The sequence below is a fragment of the Chiloscyllium punctatum genome, chromosome 29, assembly GCF_047496795.1.
Source record: "Chiloscyllium punctatum isolate Juve2018m chromosome 29, sChiPun1.3, whole genome shotgun sequence".
Taxonomy (NCBI): Eukaryota; Metazoa; Chordata; class Chondrichthyes; order Orectolobiformes; family Hemiscylliidae; genus Chiloscyllium; species Chiloscyllium punctatum.
The window spans coordinates 17,137,667-17,161,131 of record NC_092767.1 but is presented as its reverse complement, the minus strand read 5'-3'; positions in this window follow the sequence as shown (position 1 = coordinate 17,161,131).

The window sequence follows — 23,465 nt, the reverse complement described above, 5'->3', positions numbered from 1 at the left end:
GAGGGGGAGGGATGGAGAAAACTCGGCAGGGCTGGGAGCTGGGATCTGGTGTGGGTGTGGAGCTGGGAGTGGGTGCAGAACCTGTAACTGGAGTGGGGGGGGAATGGGGGTGGAGGAATGAGCAGGGGTAGTGTTCCCCTCGGGGTTCTGGGTGGTGGGGATAGTGACAGTGGGGTCTGTGGGGGGCATGTCAGCAGAATGCAGGTGAGTGGCGCTGGTGGTGGCGGAAGTGGTGGTGACCACGGCAGTAGGGGAGGTGGAAGTCACTGAGAATGTGACATCAGTGATGATGTGAGGGGCGGAAGTGATATCATGTGTGATGCATGAGGAATTGTGAGGGGTGGAAGTGGTTGTGGGAGCGGCCATGATGGGGGCGGAAGCGACATCATCAATCAGCGTGGGAGTGGCAGCTGCATCAGCCGCATGGGTAATGGCGTCTGAGCAGTTTCTGAGGCCAGGGGAATATTCTGGAATATTTGAGGAGCGCTGGTTATGGAGACGGGTAGATAAAAGTTTGTTGTACTTACAGTTTTTGATGTTTGAGATGGAATTGAAATACCGTTTGTCGAGAGTATGAACTCTCCTGAGGATGTAGTACAGAATGAGTCCTTTGCAATTCTGAGAGAGAGTGGCCCTCAGCTGAGGCAGGGTTGACTGTAGAGAGGTTAGGTGCCAGCGCATTGCTGCAAGCGTGGAGGGAAGGTTCTTGAAGGGGAACTGTTGCTGGTGTTTTTGAATCCATAGTCTGTACTGTTTGTCCTGTTCGGGTCCGAACTCTGCTGGTTTAAATGTGGTCCGGAGTCCGTGTGGGATGAGTTGGTTACGGAGGCAGGCACTGAGGAAGCAAATGTGACTGTCGCAGCGAGTTTGTTTCATGACATGGTTGAAGAGCCTCAGAGCAGAGGAAATGACCTGGGAGTTGCAGTGGGCGAGGGACTCCCTGATATTCTTGTAGAAAGAGGAGGAAAACTTCTTCAAGGCAGGCATCCTTGCAAGAGGATTCGCAGTAGGGTTAAAACCAACTCGGTAAAAACAATGACTGCGGATGCTGGAAAACAGATTCTGTATTAGTGGTGCTAGAAGAGCACAGCAGTTCAGGCAGCATCCAAGGAGCATCATAATCGACGTTTCGGGCAAAAGCCCTTCATCAGGAATAAAGGCAAAGAGCCTGAATCGTGGAGAGATAAGCTAGAGGAGGATGTTGCCTGGTATTGTAGGAATGTCTTACGAGGAAAGGCTGAGGCCTTGAAGAAGTTCTCGTTAGAGAGAAGAAGGTTGAGAGGTGACTTAATAGATACATAAAAGAAAATCAGAGGGTTAGATAGGGTGGACAGGGAGAGCCTTTTTCCAAGTATGGAGACGACAAACATGAAGGGACACAACATTAAAGTAAGGGGAGATAGGTATAAGACAGATGTCAGAGGTAGTTTATTTACTCAGAGTGTAGTAAGAGTATGGAATGCTTTGCCTGCAACCGTGGTAGATTCGTCAATTTAAGTGCATTTAAGCTGTCATTGTACAGGCATACGGACGTACATGGAATAGTGTAGGTGGGATGGGCTTCAGATTAGTAGGACAGGGTAGTTCAACATCGAGGACCAAATGGCCTGTACTGCTCTGTAATGTTCTATGTTCTATGTTCTATTTATGAATATCCGATACAAACGCTGATTTTCTACCTGTTCTACAGATCTGTTGCAGAGGAAGAACTGGGAATTCCAATCTCTTGTTTTTCATATTTTGGTGAATTAACAGCGTGGTGCAGTTGAGGTTTTTTATGAGGAAGCCAGAAATAATATTTTGAAAATGGAGCTGAATTCTGCATTTACACTCCACCCCTCTGCATGTATTATTCATAAGACTTGTATATCATTAATTTTGGAATGGGGTTTGGCACTGTGCACTGCGAAAGTTCAATTTGATGTGGACCTGCAGATTATTCTGTAAGAAGTTTGCTGCAATAGTCAGCTGCAGATTTTTCTTTTCATGTACAGGATGGATGCAGGCTCATTCATTAAGTTTGTTTGAAAGAGCGAGAGGTATGAGGATGAAGATTAAATTAATTTCTACATTAAAAACACACTACAGAAGATCAATTCACATTCTCATTCCTACGTTGGTTTGGAAGCAAATTAAAAGAGCATGGACCCATCGTTTCTGAATCTTGTTTTAATCAGTGACATCATGTTGCAATAATGCATTGGGGAAAAAGAAAATGCTGTCTGCATTTGAGAGAGATACAGGAATGCAGAGTGATTGTACAATATGAACAAGAATCAAGTGTTAATAAAAAAGTATGAGAAATCATTTCATAATTTTCAAAGGAAACCAGATCCCAATTTTCATGAACAATGATGGTTGATTGTTCATCAATCTCACTTTTCCAACTATATGCTTTTCCTGCCACTGATGCGTCTTCTGGCACACCTCATCCTCCCTTCCTACTCGTTCCTTACCCTCCTACCTTCCTTGCATCGCCCATTCTGATGCTACATACCCTTCCACTGACCATCTCCCTGTACACTTCTCGCACTGTATATCACACCACTTCCCCTGACCTTCCCTTTCCCTTTTTAATCTCAGTCTAGATGCTGGAATCTGCTGATTCATGTGCTTCTACTGTTCATCAGTGAATGATGAGTTTGTAATGATCAATGTGCAATAACAACAGACAATAGGATGTTTGCCACTGTTTGATGCACCGTGAACAGGATAGTTTTGTTCAGTATTGGTACAGACTGGAGCTTCTTTCTGTCCGTGTGACACAATGTTTAACCAAACAGCCTCATCACAAACAGGACAAATAAATTCTGACAGAATCGTACGACCATGTATCAATTGTCTTTTGAATCTTGCGAGGACATTGTTCTAACAAACAGTGTTCTTGTCTTTTGCTATTTATTTTTTCAACTTATCATCCCGTGTAATTTAAGCTGAGATCAGAGTGAATTCCCTCTCAATCGAAGCAGGACTTGACTGAGGGTGGAAGCAATGACCCTGAGCAAAACTGTGGTTAATGGTAATTGGAGAAAATTCTGCACTGGAAATCAGAACAATGGAAAAAGCGGTCTCTGCAAGGTATCTTCCAAGTTGCATGTCATTCTGGTTAGGGACTAATTTATTCTTAGTTCATTATCGGTTATTAAAAATCTTGGAATGTCCCAACAACAGCTCTGTGTGGATCTGCATTACTTGGATTGAAGAGGTTCAAGTAGGCAGCTCTCAGGCGCCATTTCCAGAGCTACTGGGGACGACAAATACACTTTGCCCTTGCTAGCGCCTTGCAAAACTCTGGATGAATATATCCTGTTTAAAAGAAAAACAAGATATATTATATTTGCACGCTCTCATCTGAAGTTTCGGAAAGGTAAGACCTTACTGGATGAGTATGATGCCAGTGACATCAGGAGCATGACAAGACATTGGTAACAACTGGAATCGTTAATTCAGTTCGATACTTACAGATAATTGATTGTGTGATGTCAGTGCCACTGAGTTCAACATTTTCATAATGTGTAATGGTAGTCATTCTCAAATTTTCAAATGTTTCATTCAGGTGCCGTAACCAAATACTCGAGAGCCAACAGAAATGGCAGCTTTACTGTTCCCTTTCAGAGCAGACAAATATCCACAGTCTGAGAAGCTAAGTATGTTGAAAGTGCTGGAAAACCATAACAGGTTCTGAGCAGACAGAAACATACTTAACTTATTGAGTCGAATATGAGTTTTTTCCCAATAGGGTAATATCAGGCTTAATATTCTAACTCTGCTTCTCTTTCCATATACTGGCTCATCTGCTGTGTTTTTCCACTGTTTTCTATTTATATTACAGATTTTCATTTTCCCCAGTATTCCCTAGCACAGTGATTCATTGGGGGGAGAGTGGCATGGTGTCTCAGTGGTGAGAACGACTGTCTCACAGTACCAGGGACCCGGTTTGGGAGGGATGGGGAGGGGGGACAGGGTTTGTCAGTGGTTAGCACGACTGTCTCATAGTACCAGGAGCCTGGTTTGGGGAGGAGGGGGAGAGGCGCATGGTGTCTCAGTGGTTAACACGACTGTCTCACAGTACCAGGGGCCTGGTTTGCTTCCACACTCAAGACTATTTGTATTGAGTTTTCACATTCTCCCCCTGTCGGCAAGTGTTTCCTCCAGGTGCGTCAGATTCCTCCCACAGGCTAAAGACTTTCAGTGGATTGACCATGCTAAATTGCCCATCTAACAATTTTGAAGAAATGCAAACACACAGGTACCACAGATCTGTGGGGAAGAGAATTCCAACTCAAACAGTCCTTAGATAATTTCTCCTTATCCCTGTTCCGACCGAGGTTGGGAGAGTCATAATATCTTTTTCTACTCTCACTCCTCCATCTGTCACGACAAATTATCAGTGGAAACAAGTGTGTGATATGGCAAATGATATCAGTCTCATACTGGGTCAGGTACAGTGTTCGGAACATATCATGCATGTTAATTAAATTTGTAAAAGTAATTAATCTAAAACAAAAGCAAAGTTTATCAAAGAAATGATGGAAAGTTAAATGACAGATAGTTTGGACATTGACGATATGTGTATCATTATTTATTTTCCTATAAATCTGAGACACACACACATACGTCTGAAAGTAAACAGAAAAAAAAACAAACTCTACAGAATATTAGTTTGGAAGAATTTTGTCCAGATAATAGTTAATTTCATGGCAAAAGGAAAATTGAGATGGTCTCAATTGTTATTCTGCCTCACAGATGGTGCTGGCAATGTGGTTTTTTCCTGGAATAGTTGGACTTGGCTGAGTTCCCTTCTCTGCTTGCAGTGGGGAGATTCCAATGAATCCTCAAAAGGAACACTCCATGGGTGGTAAAAATGACTGAGATTTTCTGCTCTCTGTTAAAAAGGCGAAGGTGTGTTAGGTTTCATTTGTCAAGCAACTGTATTCTGGAGTAGCAATGCCATGTTGCAACTATACAAAACGCTGGTGAGACCACACTTGGAATATTGTGTACAGTTCTCGTCCCCATATTACAAGAAGGATATGGAATCATTGGAAAAGGTGCAGAGGAAATTTATCAGGATGTTGCCTGGTCTGGAGGGAAGGTCTTATGTGGAAATGCTGAGAGGGGGTTTGATAGAGGCATACGATATGATCAGAGGATTAGGTAGGGTAGACAGTGAAAGTCTTTTTCCTAGGATGATGATGTCAGCTTGTACGAGGGCGCATAATTACAATTTTATGGGTGATAGATTTAAGACAGATGTCAGAGGCAGGTTCTTTACGCAGAGATTTTTAATGGCATGGAATGCCCTACCTGCTAATGTCGTCAACTCAGCCACATTAGGGAGATTTAAACAATCCTTAGATAAGCACATGGATGATTTTGGGATAGCGTAGGGGGACGAGAATAGTTCACAGGTCGGAACAACATTGAGGGCCGAAGGGCCTGTTATGCGCTGTATTGTTCCATGTTCTATGTTCCATATGTTATTGTCGAGATGAAAAAGTAAAGTGATGGAGCAATGGCTGTGGCTTCTCAGACAAGTTACATTGTCTTCTTCTCTGAGCTGAAACATATAATAATGTTACCTGAACACCAGCGTGAACCATGTAATGTCTGGTTGAACATTCCCCTGAATGCATACTCCATCCCTGTTATCTGCTCCATTTAGGAGTGATTTGTAATTTATCATCTGTAAATATTTTTATATGTGGCGTCATAATTATTGTACATTAAATTCATATCTTCAAAGTACTGTGTTAAAATGCATATAATGATTTATTAAATTAAATCCTTAGTTTTAATCTCTCATTCCTCAGCTACTCCCAGTACAGTCTCCTCAGGGCCCTTTATGGTTCAATGTGAACATCTCATATCCTCAGGCCTGAAGTGCCCTGACCTTGGAGAGGCCATGAGGGGCATGAATATGGTTATTTTCCAAGGGCGGAGGAGTCCAAACCAGCGGGCATAGTTTTAAGGTAAGAGTGGCAAGATTACAAAGATACCTGCAGGAGTAACTTTTCTGCAAAGAGGGTGGTGTGTGTACGGAATGAGCTGGCAGCGAAAGTGATGGAGGCTGGCACAATTACAACATTTAAGAGGCAATAGATGGGCATGTGAATAAGAACCATTTAGAGGATTATGGGGCTAACGCTGTCAAAGATGACTACATCAGATTGGAATATCTGGTTGGTACAGATAAGCTGGACTGAAGGGTCTGTTTCCGTGCTGTATAACACTATGATTCCATCAGGCCTTCATTCTATCAATGAATAAAGTGAAACATCAGTGAATAGCTTCAAAAACAATTGCATATTTTTCTTTCAGTTTATGCATCAGATGTAGTCTCAGCATTGTCATGTACAAATGCAGTAATACATCCTAATGATTATACCCATTAGCCTTGACATAAAACAGTAAGATTCGATATCCTTTTCTAATTATTGACTGAATCTGCAGACTAGGTTTATGTGGCTCATGTTTCGGAATGCACTAATCCTTCTGTACCAATGAGTTTTACAATTTTCTCTCCATTTCAGTAGGTTACTGTTATTTTCTCTGTTCAACACAGCACTGACTTCTCTTAACCCACATTAAACTGTTTTCTGCCAAGGTTTTGCTCACTAACCTCACGAGTCTCTTCCCATTGCAGAGTCTTCATGTCCAGTGAAATGAGCTAACTGAGCTCCAAGACAATCAGTCCTCACATCCAAGTCATTGTTATTGATTGTAAATAGTTGATAATCTCACACTGATCCCCGAGGAACTCCACACAGTTGCGACTTTACAACCTGAATATCTCGACTGTTTATTCACTGATAGTTAACTGAATGTCCCATGCTGTTGGGCAGCAGGCTAGAAAGGTTGGATGGCCTCTTCCTACACTGTGTAATGTACTTAGCGAGTTGAATGACTTCAATCTATTCATGCATAAATCCTTAGAGGGCAGAATGGTCTCCTTCTGTCTCATTATAACGATGCAGACAGGCTGAATGGGATCTTTCTTTACCTCTGCAACATTACGGAGTGCTTGAGAGAACAACACGTGTTTGGAGCAGCAGCTGGCCATTGAGCCTGTTGCACCATTCGGAATGTGCATTGTTGACGTGATTGTAACTAAACACCCCTTTCCTCTCTGTTCCCAATAAACATGGATTCTCTTGTTCATCAAAGTTCTATGGAACTCAACATTGAGTATTTTCTGTACCCCAGTCTTCACTGCTCCCGAGGGATGAGAACACGACAGATTACACAACCCTAAAGAGAAAGGAGCATCCCTGCCTCAGTCTGAAATGGAAAGATCCTTATTCTCAAAATGTGTTCCCCTCAAATCAATCACCACGATTTTGATGTATAAGGAGTCGACAATTAGAAACAAGTATTGAACCATCAGCCCCTCAAACCTGTCCACATTCCCATTAACTCTACTAAACCAAATACATATCAAATCCAGTCTCCACTGACCTCATGGAAAGACAATTCCAGGAAAGATCATATGAGCAATGAACACTGGAGCAGAATAAGGCCATTCAGCCCATCTTTTCTGCCATGACATTTGATCACGGCTAAAGTATTTCTGAACCCCATTCTCCTGCCTTCTCCGACTAACCAATGATAACTTATTAACTACAAATTAATTAATTTTCCCTGCACATTCTCCCTGTGACTGCGTGGGTTTCCTCCGGGTGCTCCAGTTTCCTCCTGCAATCCAAAACAAATGTGCATGTTCGGTGAATTGGCCATGCCAAATTGCCCGTCGTGTTAGGTGAAGGGGTAAATCTAGGGGAATGGGTCTGGGTGGGTTGCGCTTCAGAGGGTCAGTATGGACTTGTTGGGCCGAAGGGTCTGTTTCCACACTGTAAGTAATCTAATCAACTATTCTAAAAAAGTGTATATATCTCTGTATTAAAGACTGTGTGTGCCTGTATATGGGGTTATGTTTGTGTGTTTGTGTGTAAATGTCCATATCTATGTGCATATCTCTGTGGGCATGTGTTATGTGTGTTAGTGTCAGTATTTCAGTTTGTGTGTACCTCTGTCTGTATCTCTGTGTAAAGTTGTTTTTGAAGTAAATAGAGTTGAACTTGGAATCAAAGTCTTCCTCCTCCCCTCTCTCCACCTGTCCTGGTTGTTCATAGAGTTCATCGAATCGGTCCAGTGTGGAAAAAGGCCCTTCGACCCAACAGGTCCACACTGACCCTTCGAAGAGTAACCCACCCGGACCCGTTCAAATGCTATCCTACGCTTGCCCATGACTAATGCCCCTAACCTAGACATCCCTCGGCACTATGGACAAGTTAGCATGCCCAATTCACCTAACATCCACAACGTTAGACTGTGAGCGGAAACCAGAACACCCAGAGGGAACACATGCAGACACGTGAGAATGTGAAACTCCACACAGACAGTCGCCTGAGGGTGGACACGAGACCGGGTGCCTGGTGCTGTGAGGCAGCAGTGCTCGCCTCTGAGTTTTGTGACTAGATTCATATACTACCTCCCTCTGCTGGACTACCCACACCACTGCATCGGTGTCACCGTTTTTAACTCTGAGAAGATAATCGTGAATCTGACAAATTGCATGGCCGTTTGATTTTTCAAATAATATCTTTGGAAGCACAGAGCAGTGTTGTCTGATACTAAATAATGTTGTTCCTGTGTCATTACCAACATTACTGGACCTATTTGGGGACTTTTCAATACTTTCTCACATACTTTTTAAGCATTACAAGTCACAGAATGAGAAATCAATTCATCTCATCTCCTGACAAAATGGTTCACTTAGAGGCTAGCATTTCTATTCTTACAGGCGTAATTATATTTGCAACCCTCCACCTACCAGCATTGTGTGTGGGGGGGGGGTGTGGGGGGTAGAGGGGGTTGGGGGGAAGGTGTACGTGTTGATAGTGTTGTCAGTTTGGATAGTGCTGTGAGCTGCTTCCGTCTCTCCCTCCCAGACTGAATTCTCGAAGGTTTTGACTCTCTGCCGCTGTCACTGCAGTAGGGTGGGGAGGCTAGCTGATGGAGAGATTGTGTCATTTTAAACGCCACAGAGGCTGTCAGACCTGCACCCACGTATAGATACCCACAGAGTCAAATACAGACACACAGATAAATGGGTGGGGTGGGGAAACCCAGCTTTACCCTTTGTGTCCTATTCCGTGCTGATTGTCCGGGAATAGGAGACGGTGAAGGATGGAGTGAGGGTGAGAGTGGGTGACCCTGCTGTTAGTGCTGATGTAGGTGGGGGGGGGGGGGTAGAATCGTGACGTGTCCAGAGGGAGTCAGTCAACAGTGTTGTATCCATCCAGTGCTATTAGGGAGGGAGATATAGTAGAGGGGAAAGAAAAAGAGAGAGAGAGAGATGGTGCTGCATGCTGAGTGGTGAGCCCCCCCAGACCATGCTCGCTGTGTCTAGTGGTGTGGCCCCCGCTGGGTAGAGAATGGTCCCCCTCTGTACTAGCCCATTGACCAGAACCTCCGTGCCCCTGTCAACAAACCATGGTGTAATTGCCCCTTATTTCCATGGTAAGGATAAATTGTGCAGGGCAGTGCCAGCCTGAGAAAGCTCAACTATGTGTCCATTGGCCTTTTAAAAATGGCACCAGTGCCAAAGATCATGGAATACCAAGGGGCATGCGGGTGATGGTGATTACCTCCAACTTTGATGGGTGGGAGAAGCGGGCTGGTATTGAATGAGAGGGAATCCATGGGGTGGAGTGGGTAGTTAATGAGGTGACGCCGATAAGATAGCACGACGAATCTAGCTCAGCATCGTGCAGACAATCCCTCTGTCACACTCAATGAAAATGGCATTGTGACAAATTATTGTTTGATTCAAACCACTGAGCCGAAGACTCTGCTAACCCAAATCCCAGTTACAACGCTGCAGCTGCTTGACCAATGCTCTCCATCACTGAGAAAGAGCAAAACGTCACCCTAACCTTGGGAATTAAGGCAGTGGGGAGGGGGTGGTTTTGGTATCATTGCGGGAGCACTTTATAGCAAGTCATCATAATTATATTAGTTTTAAAATAGAGATGGAAATGGTTGAAGCAGGTCTAAAACTTAAAGTTCTAAATTGTTGAAAACCAATTTTGATGATCTTAACTAAGAATTTTCCAAATACGATTGGGACAGATATTCTCATAAAGTGGGATCATTTGGGAAGTGGGAAGCCTTCAAAAATGAGATGTCAGGAGTACAGAGACATTATGGCCCTGTTAGGGTGAAGGGTAAGGCTGGTACATGTAAGGAGTGCTGGAGGACTGGAGAAGTTGAAGTTCTGGTCACGGATAAAAGGGAAGCATATGTCAGGTATAGACAGCAGGAATTGAGGATTGTTTTCTTAATTCATTCACGGGATGAGGGCGTCCCTGGCTAGGCAAGCATCTATTACCCATCCCTAATTGCCCAGAGGGCAGTTAGCATTCAACCACATTGCTGTGAGTCTGGAGTCACTTGTAGGCCAGACCAGGTAAGAATAGTAGTTTGTTTCCTTAAAGCATGTCAGTGAACCAGATCGATTTTTCCGTAAATCGAAATGGTCATCATAAGCCTCTTAATTTCTGATTTAAAGTGAATCACCAGCAGAGTTGGAAGGCAACAAGAGTATACTTGAGGGAAATTTGGAGCATAAAAAGTGGACATGTGATAGCTTTGGCAAATAGAATTAAGAAGACTCCAAAGGAATTCTACAAATACGTCAAGGACAAAAGAGTAACTGTGGCGAGAATAAGACGTCCTTACAGATCAGCAAAACTGCCCATGTGAAGAACAACAGGAAATGGGGGAGGTACTGAACAAATATTTTGTATCAGTACTTACTGTGCAGGAGGATATGGAAGCTAGAGAAATTGGGATATAAGTAGTGACATCTTGGAAAGTGTCTGTATTACAGAGGAGCTGCTGGAGGTCTTAAAACATGCAAAGGCAGGAAAATATGCTGTTTTTTATTCGATGCACACTAGAACTGTGTGGGAAGCTAGGGAAGTGTTTGCTGGGCACCTTGCTATCATTAATAGCCACAGGAAAAGTGTCGGAAGACTGGAGGGTGGCTACGTGGTGCCACTACATAAATGACTTAAGAAGGGTAATAAGGAAAAGTTAGTGATCCTGACGTCAGTGGTGGGTAAGTTGTTGGAGGGAATTATGAGTCATTGGATTTTCACGCATTTTGAAAGGTAACGACTAATTAGGAATAGTCACCGTGGCTTTGTGCAAGCAATATGGCGTCTCACTGACTTGACTGAGAGTTGTTTGAACAAGCGACTAATAAGATTGAGATAGAGTGGTTACATTGTCAATACGGACTTCACTAAGGCATTGAATAACATTGTGTATGGTCATCTGTTTACCAAGGTTGGTTCATATGAAAGCCATATGGATACAAAACTGGCTCAAAGGTAGGAGGCAGAGGGGAGTGGTAGAGTGTTGCAATATCCTGGCAAAGGTTTGCAATGGTCCCCCTGCTGTGCAGATAGTCCAGTCTATCGAGTAATCCACTAGCACGGCCTGTACAGCTCTCCATTTTAGCCGTGACCTTACCCACGTTTACGGTGTCTGGGCTGGTTCTGTGAAGCAGATTCAGAATTTGAGACAATGGAGCAGTCTAGCGGATATGGCAATGTCTCTATTCAATGTTTGCTTTCTTGGGATTGGACCGATCATTGTGTCACTTATCCCGTTATTCCAAACCCCCCATCTCCTTATCCATATTTTCAGCAAGTTATCAGTTAATACATTATTTGTTTTTTTCTGTATCTTCCCCTGGCTGTAGTTTTTGACTTCCTCCTGAATCGATTGCTGGCATTGTGAAGCTAAGAACCATTGAAATGGTGTGTGTCAGGCTGTTGTTCACTTCCCATTGTGTCCCATGTCGTTTTCCATGGACAGGGGTGTTCCAGTAAGCTCTGAGTCACGCTTTTGAAACTTGGTATGCACCTTCCCATGGAACGCCTCTGTTTGACTCTCTCAGTTGATTGTGCGTCTGTAACATGAGGGAAATCCTAGAGTACAATTGTTAAGGAACAGACATCTAACTTGTAGCTGAGGGGCTTGTGACTGACTACTGTTATTGAAAAGTTAGTGGAGGGGCTGGGGATGGTTTGCTGGAGGTTGTGCTGTGAGCTGCGTCAGACATCCAGGGAGATCTGAGGAATTGCTGACCCAACTCTGGATGGAGCATGGGGACTGTAGTTACTGCATCTGGGTCCGTGACATGGACACCAAATGGAGCAGAGATTGCATAGAGGTGACACTGAAAGCACGGAGTGAGTGTGTGTGGGGAAAGGGATGTGCTTTATCTGTATGTGTTTTTGTCTGGACAAGCACATACTCTCACTCTCTCCCTTACATACACTGATGCACACTCTCCCTATCTGCTCCACAAACACATTCTCACTCTCTGTCTCTCACATGCGCACATGCACACTCCACTCTGTCACACACACGCATGCACACCCAGCCTCTCTCTCTAACTCCTGCACTCACAGATACATACACACCCTCTCACTCTCTCTCACGTACACACAGTGTCTCTCTCTCTCTCCCTCTCTGTCCCCTTCACACAGACACGCCCCTCTCTCCTACTTATGCACACACACGTATGCACATATAAATCTGCGGGTTGAACTTGCATTTGATCATTTGTATTTGCAAATGCATTTTATTTTTTTCCAAATACGTACGATTTGTATTCAGTCAGTCTATGTGATATTTTATAAACTCCTACTTTGTAAATAAAACCAGTCTGACTCCAGGTGAAGACACAGACAGCGTCCAAACAAGGCCTCCCGCTTAGAATACATTGTCTGACCGGAAGTGTTACTTCGTTGACCTGAAGGTATCTCCAGGCAGTGACTTGAAATAAATTCTGCGATTTGCATAATAATCAATCAAACTTGCACCTCCACTCTAACTGATTAAGTATTTAAGAGCCATGTTAGGTGTGTCCAATTCATGCGCATAAAACTTTTGTGTTTAAGGTCCTCCTCTCTCTTACACCTGTGAAGGAACAGCGCAATAAAACATTGTGTTTATAAATAAACCCATTGGACTCTAACTTGGTGCCGTTTGATTTTTGATCTTGTCCCACTCAGTCCAAAACCAGCAGCTCCATTTCATGGCTTTTACTGGTTAGCTAATCCTCTCCTCTAGAAAGTAAATTGTTCCTAACACTATGTGGTCTTGTCTTGCATATTAATCTTTTGCGATGCACGTTATGCACTGATGTCTGGAAGTCCAGATATAATACATCTATAGGATCCCCATTATCCACCTTGCTTGTTACGTTTTATTGAAAGAAAGTTAGTCAAATCATTCAAACATGATTTATCCTTCATAAAACTATGTTGACTGGAGTGGATTGTGGCTTGACTTTAGAAATCTCCTGTTATTTATACCTTCATAACGGATTCTAATAATGTGTCTTCAATCCCAAACGTTTTGTCACTACTTTTCATTCCCCAGTGAAGCTGGTTATTCGAAGTCCTTCCCTTTCTATAACCTCCATGTTTCCTTTCACAATTCCTGTATAACGGGCACAAGGCTATAAAAGATCTGTTCCAATTGCTGCGTAAGAGGTATAAGTGTCTGATTGGGCTCATTCAGTTCCTGCTTTACACTTCCTGGTATTCTTCCATTGTAGTCTCAGTGGACTTGCGTGTCCTGCTCCTGTTCCTGACCAAGCCACTGAAGATCTCAATGTCCACCTCCTGTTGCTCAATGACAGGTTTGAGGACTTATGGAATCTCCCTGCTCAAATGTCATTTTTCAAGGGCTGAACTATGCAGGCAAGTTGTGTTGCCCACACTGGGTAGCTCAGAGGTTAGCACTGTTGCCTCGCTGCACCAGAGATCCTAGTACAATTTCAGCATTCAGTTTCTTCCTACAGTCCCAAAATGTGCAGATAAGGTGGATTGGCCAAGTTAAATTACCCATAACGTTCGGGGATGTGGAGGCCAGGTGCATCAGTCATAGAAAATCCCAGGTTACAAGATTGGGTGGGGTGGGTGGTGGGATTAGATGGGATGTTCTTCGGAGGATCAGTGTGGAGTCGATGAGTCAAATGGCCTGCTTCCACACTGCAGGGATTTTATGATTTACACCTTCGTTGCAGAAATCAGCTGGGGGAACAATCTTCGAGTTCATTCCAACAACCCTTCCCCAGTGAGGAGATTAGATCTGTGTGCACTACTCCAGATGTGATCTCACGAACACCCTTTACAGCAGCAGGAACACTTTACCACCCTGCTGTAAAGTTGCCACCCAGGTAAGAGCAGTCTCAGCTGTCTGGGGAATACAGAGCTTTGCTAAAAGTTCATTGTCCTTCTCTACTCCACCAGCATAGCGGGAGATCGGAGAAAATCTCCGAATGACGCTTGAGAAGAACGGGCAAGATGTGTTGAGATAATAACCATGTTGCGATATGCCTCGCCAAACATTTTGTCTGAATCTACCATTAATCTCGCCAGACCCACGTCACTCAGGTTCCACAGAATCTGGTAAGATGCATCTTAGAAACAGCAAGGAGAAGCAAACATACATGAGAGTAATGTATCAAAGTGAAAGCAGCAATACAAAGGTTGTGTATGCTAGAAAACAGGAAATTAGACATACAGGTTTGTGAGCAATAATGGACAGCTTCAAGTTACATCTCACCAGTGTTTACCCAAGTGAATGTTAGTGCTGCGAAAATGGATTTCATGAGCATGTCTGAGATGGGTTGCTTTAGTAGTAAATTGAGCATCGAGCTGTTGATCAGGCAATTTTGGAGTTGGTGTTGTGTGATCAGAAGAGCAAATCGAAGACTTTGCTGTAGAGGAGCCTTGGGGAATAGTGATCTTAATATATTGAATTTTACATGACGGCTGAATACAAGCAGATTTTTTCTCTTCTATTACGTGCATATACCTGAGTCGTGCAAGCCATTAAGATACGAGAATAAACTTGGCTTTAGTGAATTTGAAAAGTACATGAACGTGACTTAATGAAAGACAGGAAATGTCTGCTTTTTACAGAAACACTGTAAGGTCTACAATATGCATATATCCCTCCAAGGCATAATTCGCAAAAGTGAAAGGTGACTCAACGATGGTGAACAAAAGAAGTTAAGAATTGCATTAGATCGATGGAAGTTTCGTTAGAGAAGGGTCATCTATTGTGGATTCATTGAAATTGTGGCTGCAACAAAAGAGGACTGATGAACGGATAAGTAAATTATAAAGAAAGCAGCAATATAAACTAACCAGAAACAAAAAGACTGACGAAAAACCTCTGAATATTTGAAAGGAAAATAAAAACAAGGTCAAATGTGGAAGAGTGAAAGTGTGGACAGGATAATTTATTGTGGAGAACGGAAACAATAACAGGGGGAAACTAACCAGTTACTTTATGTCTGTCTTCACGGAGGACGGTCCAGAAAATCTCCCGGGAATACCAAGTGACAATTGGACTTGTGTAACTGAAGACTAAAATTATTCATATCAGTGACAAGGTACAGTTTGAAAACTGTCCTTGAGTATTGATATTTATAAGTCTGATAGACCAAATGTACTTCATACCAGAATTTCAGAGAAAGCAGAAATGGACATAATAATTGCATTGGGAATCACTGTATTTTTACTTTTTCAATTTGGAAGGTTATAAATGCATTCTAAGGATTTACAAGGTGAAGAAGAGGGAGAATGGTGAACTACAGACCAGTAAACTTATTGTTCACAGTGGGGAATCTGTCGGAATTTATTATAAAGTATGTGATATTGGACACATGGAATGTTATAGCAAACGTCGAGAGAATGATGCTAGATTACTTAAAGGGAAGGCAACAATTACAAAACGTTTGCTGGAAATGTCCCTTGTCGATCTAAACAATGGAGAACAAGTGGATGTGATATAGTTCGATATCAGAAGGATTTTTAAAGAATTCATACAGTAAGTTAGCCCTATAACAATAAAGTAAATTGTATTGGGAGGAACATACACAAGTGGGGGAAGGTAAAACTTCAGTTTGCTTTGTTTGAAGGGAATCAGAACATAGGCGATGAAAGGCTCTGCGTTCTCTCTCCATGGATGATGTCTGAGTCACTGTGATCTCCAGCATGTGTTGGTTTCAGTACAGATTCCAGCATCTGTAACAGACTCTCATCATCCCCCAACTCCCCCCCCCCCCCTCCACATTCACATCTACATCATTTCTAAATACCACAAATAATAAGGGACACAGCACTGGTCCCTTTGATGCGCCAGGGGAGACTGGTCACCAATCACACAAACAGCTTTCGACAAGTACTCTCTGTCTCCTGCCAGAGCACAGAGATTGTCCAGGTGGTTGTCAGTGAGGATAAAGGTTTTATGGTACAGGATGATACAGGTGGAATGATCAGATGGGCAGAGCAAAGGCAGATGGAATGTAACCCTGATAAATATGAGGTAATACACTTTGGATGAAGGAACCAGACAGGGGAGGACTCAATGAATGGCAGCACACTAGGAAGCTCAGAGGGTGCTTCTCCACACATCCCTGAATGTCACTAGGTAGAGTAATAGGTTAGTTCAGAAGTCACATGCGACAGTCGGCATAGCCTTTAATCATTCAGACATAGATTATAACAGTTACACAAAACTTTGATTCGGCCACAGATGGAATACTGTGAGCAGTTCCGGGAACCTCATTACAGGAAGGATGTGATTGCACTGGAGGGGGTGCAGATGAGATTCACCAGGATATTCCCTGGGATGGAGCATATCAGCGATGGAGAGGCTGGATAAGATCGTGTTGTTTACACTGGAACAGAGAAGGCTGAGGGGGACTTGATTCAGAAGGGTAAGATTACGAGGGGCATGGACAGTGTGGCTATACAGCAGCTGCTCCTTTCAGTCAAAGGGACAAGAACAAGACAGCACACTTTTAAAGTCAAGGGGTTGAGGTTTAGAGAAGATATGAGGATTGTTTTTCACCCAAAGGGTATTGGAGTCAGGATGAAACTTCCTGAGAGGAGAGTTGTGATGGGTAATCGCACAACCATTAAAACGTGCTTGAAGTATCATAACATTTATGGTTACAGATCTCATGTAAGAAAGTGGGACTAATGTAGATCATACTGCTTTTCTGACAGTACAGAGTATATGCTTCTGTGATTGTGTGATTATGGACGGTGAAAGCAGTTAAGAAGATTATTGGTGCGTTGACCATCATTTCAGGGGGGCTCGAATACAGGACTAAGGGCGTCATACTGTAGCTGTACAGGCCCTTGGTGAGACCCCATCTCGAACATTGTGCAGAATTGTGTGCAGCTTTAATGTCCTTACCTAATAAAGGACAAATCTGACATTGATGGAGAGCAGTGAAGACTGATCTCTGGGTTGACAGGCTTGTTGTGGCATCGGAGTTTGGGGTGACTGTACCTGTATTCCATCAGCTGTAGGAAAATGAGTGAAATATATAAAACTCTGATGGGGGAGACAGTATGGAAGCAAGGATGATGATTCCCCAGTCTGGGATGTCGAAAACAAGGGTCCACAGTATTAGATGCCGGCAGGCCACTCTGTATTGAGATGAGAAAAAGTGTCTGCACAAAAAGTGTCAGACTGGTGAACCTGGGGAATTCTCTCCCAGATCAGGCTGTGGTAGTCAAAGCACTGAATATAAATAATGATTGTTAGACACGAAGGGGATGGGAAGAGAGCAGGAATATGGTGTGGAGATAGAGGATCAACGATCATTAAAGTTTGTTCTCTAATAACGCGGCTGCTGTGTTCCTGTGGAACACTATTATAGAAAGTGATGCAATATAAATAATAGGCGCTATGGGAAAAAGAGAGAAAGGGGCGAAAACCCAATAATGTCAGGAAAAATCAAAACATAAAAATTAGTCAGCCTAACACCAACAACAGCACAGTCTATGTAAATCTTTAACCAGATATTGTAATGTAATAGTGCTGTAATTGGGGATTTTAACATGCAGGTAGACTCGGAGAATCAGGATGGTATTGGACCTCAAGAAAGACACTTTGTGGAGTGCCTCTGAGATGGATTCTTAGAGCAGCTGGTGCTGGAGCCGACCAGAGAGAAGGCAATTCTGGATCTGGTATTGTGTAACGAACCAGAATTGGTCAGAGACCTCGAAGTGAAGGAGTCATTGGGAAGTAGTGGCCATAATACATTAAGCTTCAATTTGCAATTTGAGAGGGAGAGGGTACAGTCGGAAGTGACAGTACTTCTGTTGAATAAAGGGAACTATGGAGCTATGAGGGAGGAGCTGGTCAAAGTTCAATGGTGCAATACCTTAGCAGGATGACCGTGGAAGAACAATGGCAGATATTTCTGTGTATAATGCAGAAGTTGCAGGATCAGTTCATTCCTAAAAGGAAGAAAGATCCCAGGAGGAGGCATGGGCGGCTGTGGTTGACGAGGAAAGTTAAGAAACATATAAAGTTAAAAGAGAAAAAGAATAACATAGCAAAGATAAGTGGGAAAACTGAGGCCTGGGAAGCTTTTAAAGAGCAACAAAGGATTACTAAGAAGGAAATACTCAGAGGAAAAATGAGGTACGAAGGTAAACTGGCCAATAATATAAAGGAGGATAGTAAAAGCTTTTTTAGGTATGTACAAGGCAAAAAAATGGTTAGGACTAAAATTGGACCCTTGAAGACAGAAAGAGGGGAATAGATTACGGGGAACAAAGAAATGGCAGAAGAATTAAATGGGTGCTTCAGATATGTGTTCACTGGGGAAGACACAAGCAATCTCCATGAGGTAACAGTGGCTGAATAACGTGAACTTAAGGGAATTTATATTTGTCAGGATTTGGTGTTGGAGAGACCGTTAGGTCTGAAGGTTGAAAAGTCTCCGGGGCCTGATGGTCTACATCCCAGGGTACTGAAGGAGGTGGCTCGGGAAATCGAGGATGCGTTGGTGATTATTTTCCACAGTTCGATAGATTCGGGGTCGGTTCCTGAGGTTTGGAGGGCGGCTAATGTTATACCACATTTTAGGAAAGGTGGGAGAGAGAAAGCAGGAAATTATAGACCAATTAGTCTAACCTCAGTGGTGGGAAAGATGCTGGCGTCTATTATAAAGGATGAAATTACGGCACATCTGGATATTAGTAACAGGATAGGTCAGAGTCAGCATGGATTTATGGAGGGGAAATGATGCTTGACTAATCTTCTTGAATTTTTTGAGGATGTGACTCTGAAGATGGATGAGGGAGATCAAGTAGATGTAGAGTACCTGAACTTTCATAAAGCTTTTGATAAAGTCCCACACAGGAGGTTAGTGAGTAAAATTCGGGCACATGGAATTGGGGGCAAAGTACTAGCTTGGATTGAAAATTGGTTGGGTTATAGGAAACAAACGGTAGTGATAAATGGCTCTATTTCAGAATGGCAGGTAGTGACCAGTGGGGTACCGCAGGGATCCGAGCTGGGACTGCTGCTTTTTACAATATATGTTAATGATATAGAAGATGGCTTCAGCAATAACATTAGCAAATTTGCTAATGATACAAAGCTGGGTGGCAGGGTGAAATGTGATGAGGATGTTAGGAGATTACAGGGTGACCTAGACAAGTTAGGTGAGTGGGCAAATGCATGGCAGAATGCAGTTTAATGTGGATAAATGTATGGTTATCCACTTTGGTGGCAAGAACAGGAAGGCAGCTTACTACCTAAATGGAATCAATTTAGGTAAAGGGGCAGTACAGAGAGATCTGGGTGTTCTTGTACTTGAAGGTAAACATGCAGGTACAGCAGGTAGTGAAGAAGGATAATAGCATGCTGGCCTTCATAACAAGAGGAATTGAGTATAGAAGCAGAGAGGTGCTTCTGCAGCTGTCCAGGGCCCTGGTGAGACCACACCTGGAGTACTGTGTGCAGTTCTGGTCTCCAAATTTGAGGAAAGACACTCTGGCTATTGAGGGAGTGCAGCGTAGGTTCACGAGGTCAATTCCTGGAATGGCGGGAGTACCTTACACTGAAAGAATGAAGCGACTTGGCTTGTATAACCTTGAGTTTAGAAGACTGAGAGGGGATCTGATTGAGACATATAAGATTATGAAAGGATTGGACACTCTGGCGGCAGGAAACATGTTTCCACTGATAGGTGAGTGCCGAACCAGAGGACACAGCTTAAAAATACAGGGCAGACCATTTAGGACAGAGATGAGGAGATACTTCTTCGCCCAGAGAGTGGTGGCTGTGTGGAATGTTCTGCCCGAGAGGGCAGTGGAGGATCAGTCTCTGGATTCATTTAAGAAAGAGTTGGATAGAGCTCTCAAAGATAGAGGAATCAAGGGTTATGGAGATAAGGCAGGAAGAGGATACTGATTAGGAATGATCAGCCATGATCATATTGAATGGTGGTGCAGGCTCGAAGGGCAGAATGGCCTACTCCTGCACCTATTGTCTATTGTCTATTGCTGTAAATGTAACACTTCCACACAACCGTTACTGACTACAGCTCTCTATCTTTCACCAAGTCCTTCACCAGAAATCACGCAAATGGACTGACCACATGACGCTACTGCAGGATTCCAGTTACAATAGATTCCCAACAGTAAGGAAAGATGCCATTCAGCAAAACAAGTCCATACCACCCAGACCCATTCCTCAACTTCTATTTACCCCTGACTAACAAACCTAACACAATGGCAAATTCACCTGACCAGCACATCTTTGGACTGTGGGAGGAAACTGGAGTACCTGGAGGAAACCCATGCAGACACATGGAGAATGTGCAAACTCCACGCAGAAATTAACCCAATGTGGAAATTGCACCCGGGTCCATGGTGCTAACCACTGAGCCACTCTGTCGTCCCAAGATTTCTCCACAAGATTCTTTCCCTGGTTTGAAAGAAGTTCCTTCTAAATTTTGACTACAATTCCCAGTTCTGGATGTAGATTTGCTCGCTGAGCTGGAAGGTTCAAACATCCATAATCTCAACCTGAGCTACAAATCTCCTCAAACCTCGCTAACATTTCCCAGTATCAGGCTCAGTTGCAAAATGTGCAGAGCGGATTACATTCCTGGTTTAGCTGAACACATTGAGGGTGCATTTTGCAGGCAGATACCCTGAGGCTGGGTTTTGCTGTTCAGCTGGTGCCGGGGATTGAATCATGTCACAGTGAATGGGAGATCCCTTTATAAAGAAGGGTGCACAATTCATGAATCGTGTTGCAGCCAAATCGTGTTTAATAAACACACATTATTGGAGAACTGCTTGTATATTGAATGGAGGAGCAAAATTAATGGGCCGAAGGGGCTACACTAATTTTTATTTTATATGTTCCGATGTTGAGACATACTACGGGATATGAATCTTGTGTGGGGAAAACTGCATTGAGGAGATTTTCTCTATGAACTAGAATGGAGAATGCTCAATGTGTTTAAAGACCTCTGCCTTTCCCGATGTTTCTGTGCAGTCTGTGGGAAAGCTCTGTAAATGTTGTGACAAGCCCTCAGATGTTAGGAAGTAGATCTCTGCATGGTGATAGGACTGTGTTTCCAATTCCCTTTTCCAATGCCGAGACTGGTGCTGGGTGCTCTGTCCAGGTTTATCCTTAAAGACCTCGGAGCAGATTGATACAATTGAGTGTCTTGCTTGGCTGTTTCCGAGAGCATTGAAAAGCTTATCACATGGCTGTTCTGTCTGGAGTCACTTTTAGCCCAGACCATTAAAACAGGGGAGATTCACTTCTTGAAAGTACTTTGGGTAAGCAAATTGGTGTTTACAATCGACATTGGCTTCAACGTCACTGTTACTGATGCCAGATTTTACATCTTGATATTTCATTAATTATTGTTAACTTCCACCAGCTGCCAGAGCATTAGCCTGGTCTGGATTAGTAATCCAGTGCCATTTCCACAACAGCACCATCTCCATCTATCGGAAAGCACACCGAGCAGGTTATTTCTGTACTGATTGGCAGCTCTATCAAAAAGAACTCCCACCAATTTGACTATCGCGATGGGGTTGAGGGCATACCAAATGGTCAGACTGTAGTCATTCCCCTGTTATGGGACTGAGTATGTGGCTGTGCAAGACATTGCTTAGGCCACTGTTGGAATATTGCGTGCAATTCTGGTCTCCTTCCTATCGGAAAGATGTTGTGAATCTTGAAAGTGTTCAGAAAAGATTCACAAGGATGCGGCCAGGGTTGGAGGATTTGAGATATAGGGAGAGGCTGAACAGGCTGGGGCTGTTTTCCCTGTAGCGATGGAGGCTGAGGGGTGACCTTACAGAGGTTTACAAAATTGTGAGGGGCATGGATAGGACAAATGGACAAAGTCCTTTCCCTGGGGTCAGGGAGTCTGGAACTAGAGGGCATAGGTTTAGGGTGAGAGAGTAAAAGCAAGGACGCAGATGCTGGAAACCAGAGTCTAGATTAGAGTGGTGCTGAAAAAAGCACATCAGTTCAGGCAGCATCCGAGGAGCAGTAACATCGACGTTTCAGGCAAAAACCCTTTCACAGGAATACAGGCAGAGAGCCTGAAGGGTGGAGGGCAAAGATATAAAAGAGACCTAAGGGGCATTTTTTTCATGCAGACGGTGTTAGGTGTATAGAATGAGCTGCCAGAGGATGTGGTGGAGGCTGGTACAGGTGCAACATTTAAGAGGCATTTGGATGGGTATATGAATAGGAAGAGTTTGGTGGGATATAGGCCGTGTGCTGGCCGGTGGGACTAGATTGGGTTGGGATATCTGGCTGGCATGGACAGGTTTGACCGAAGGGTCTGTTTCCATGCTGTACATCTCAATGACTCTTGACTCAATGGATATAGCTGAGTGATTTCCCATGTGGCCAGGCAGATGTCCGAGTTGGAGCCTCCCCAATGGCACTGCTTGTTGTGCAGCACAAGTCTTCAGTCATATTGCAGGAATGGTTGTCAGGGCCCATTGCCTTTGTCGTATCTACTGTGTTCAGCTGTTTCTTCATGGCACGTGCAGCGAATCGAATTGGTTGAAGACTGGAATCTATGAAACTGTGAGCATCATGAGGAGGGTGAGGTGGATTATCAACTCACCACTTCTGGCTGAGGATAGTGCAGATACCGCATCCTTGACTGTTACACTGATGTTCAGGGCTGTTCCGTTATTTAGGATGGGGATATTTGTGGAGTTATCTCCTCCAGTAAATTGCTTAATAAGCCATCGACATTGATGACTGAATGAGGGAATAATGCAGAGCTTCGATCCTATCTGTTAGTCTTGGGCTGACTTCCCCCTTCTCCATCAGATGGTAGTTCTGCTGTTTGGAATGTAACCAGTCAACTGCGGTAGCTTTAATGGGTTGTCACCAGGTTTAGATACACACGGTTCTGACTCTGGTATGTTCACCTACACTTGTCACTGAACCATCACTCGGCTCGTTGATAATGGTAGACTGATGGATTATCTTAGGGGAATAGATATTAATTGTGATTGATTGCAATTCTGCTGCGACTGCTGCTGAGATCTACAGCATGACAT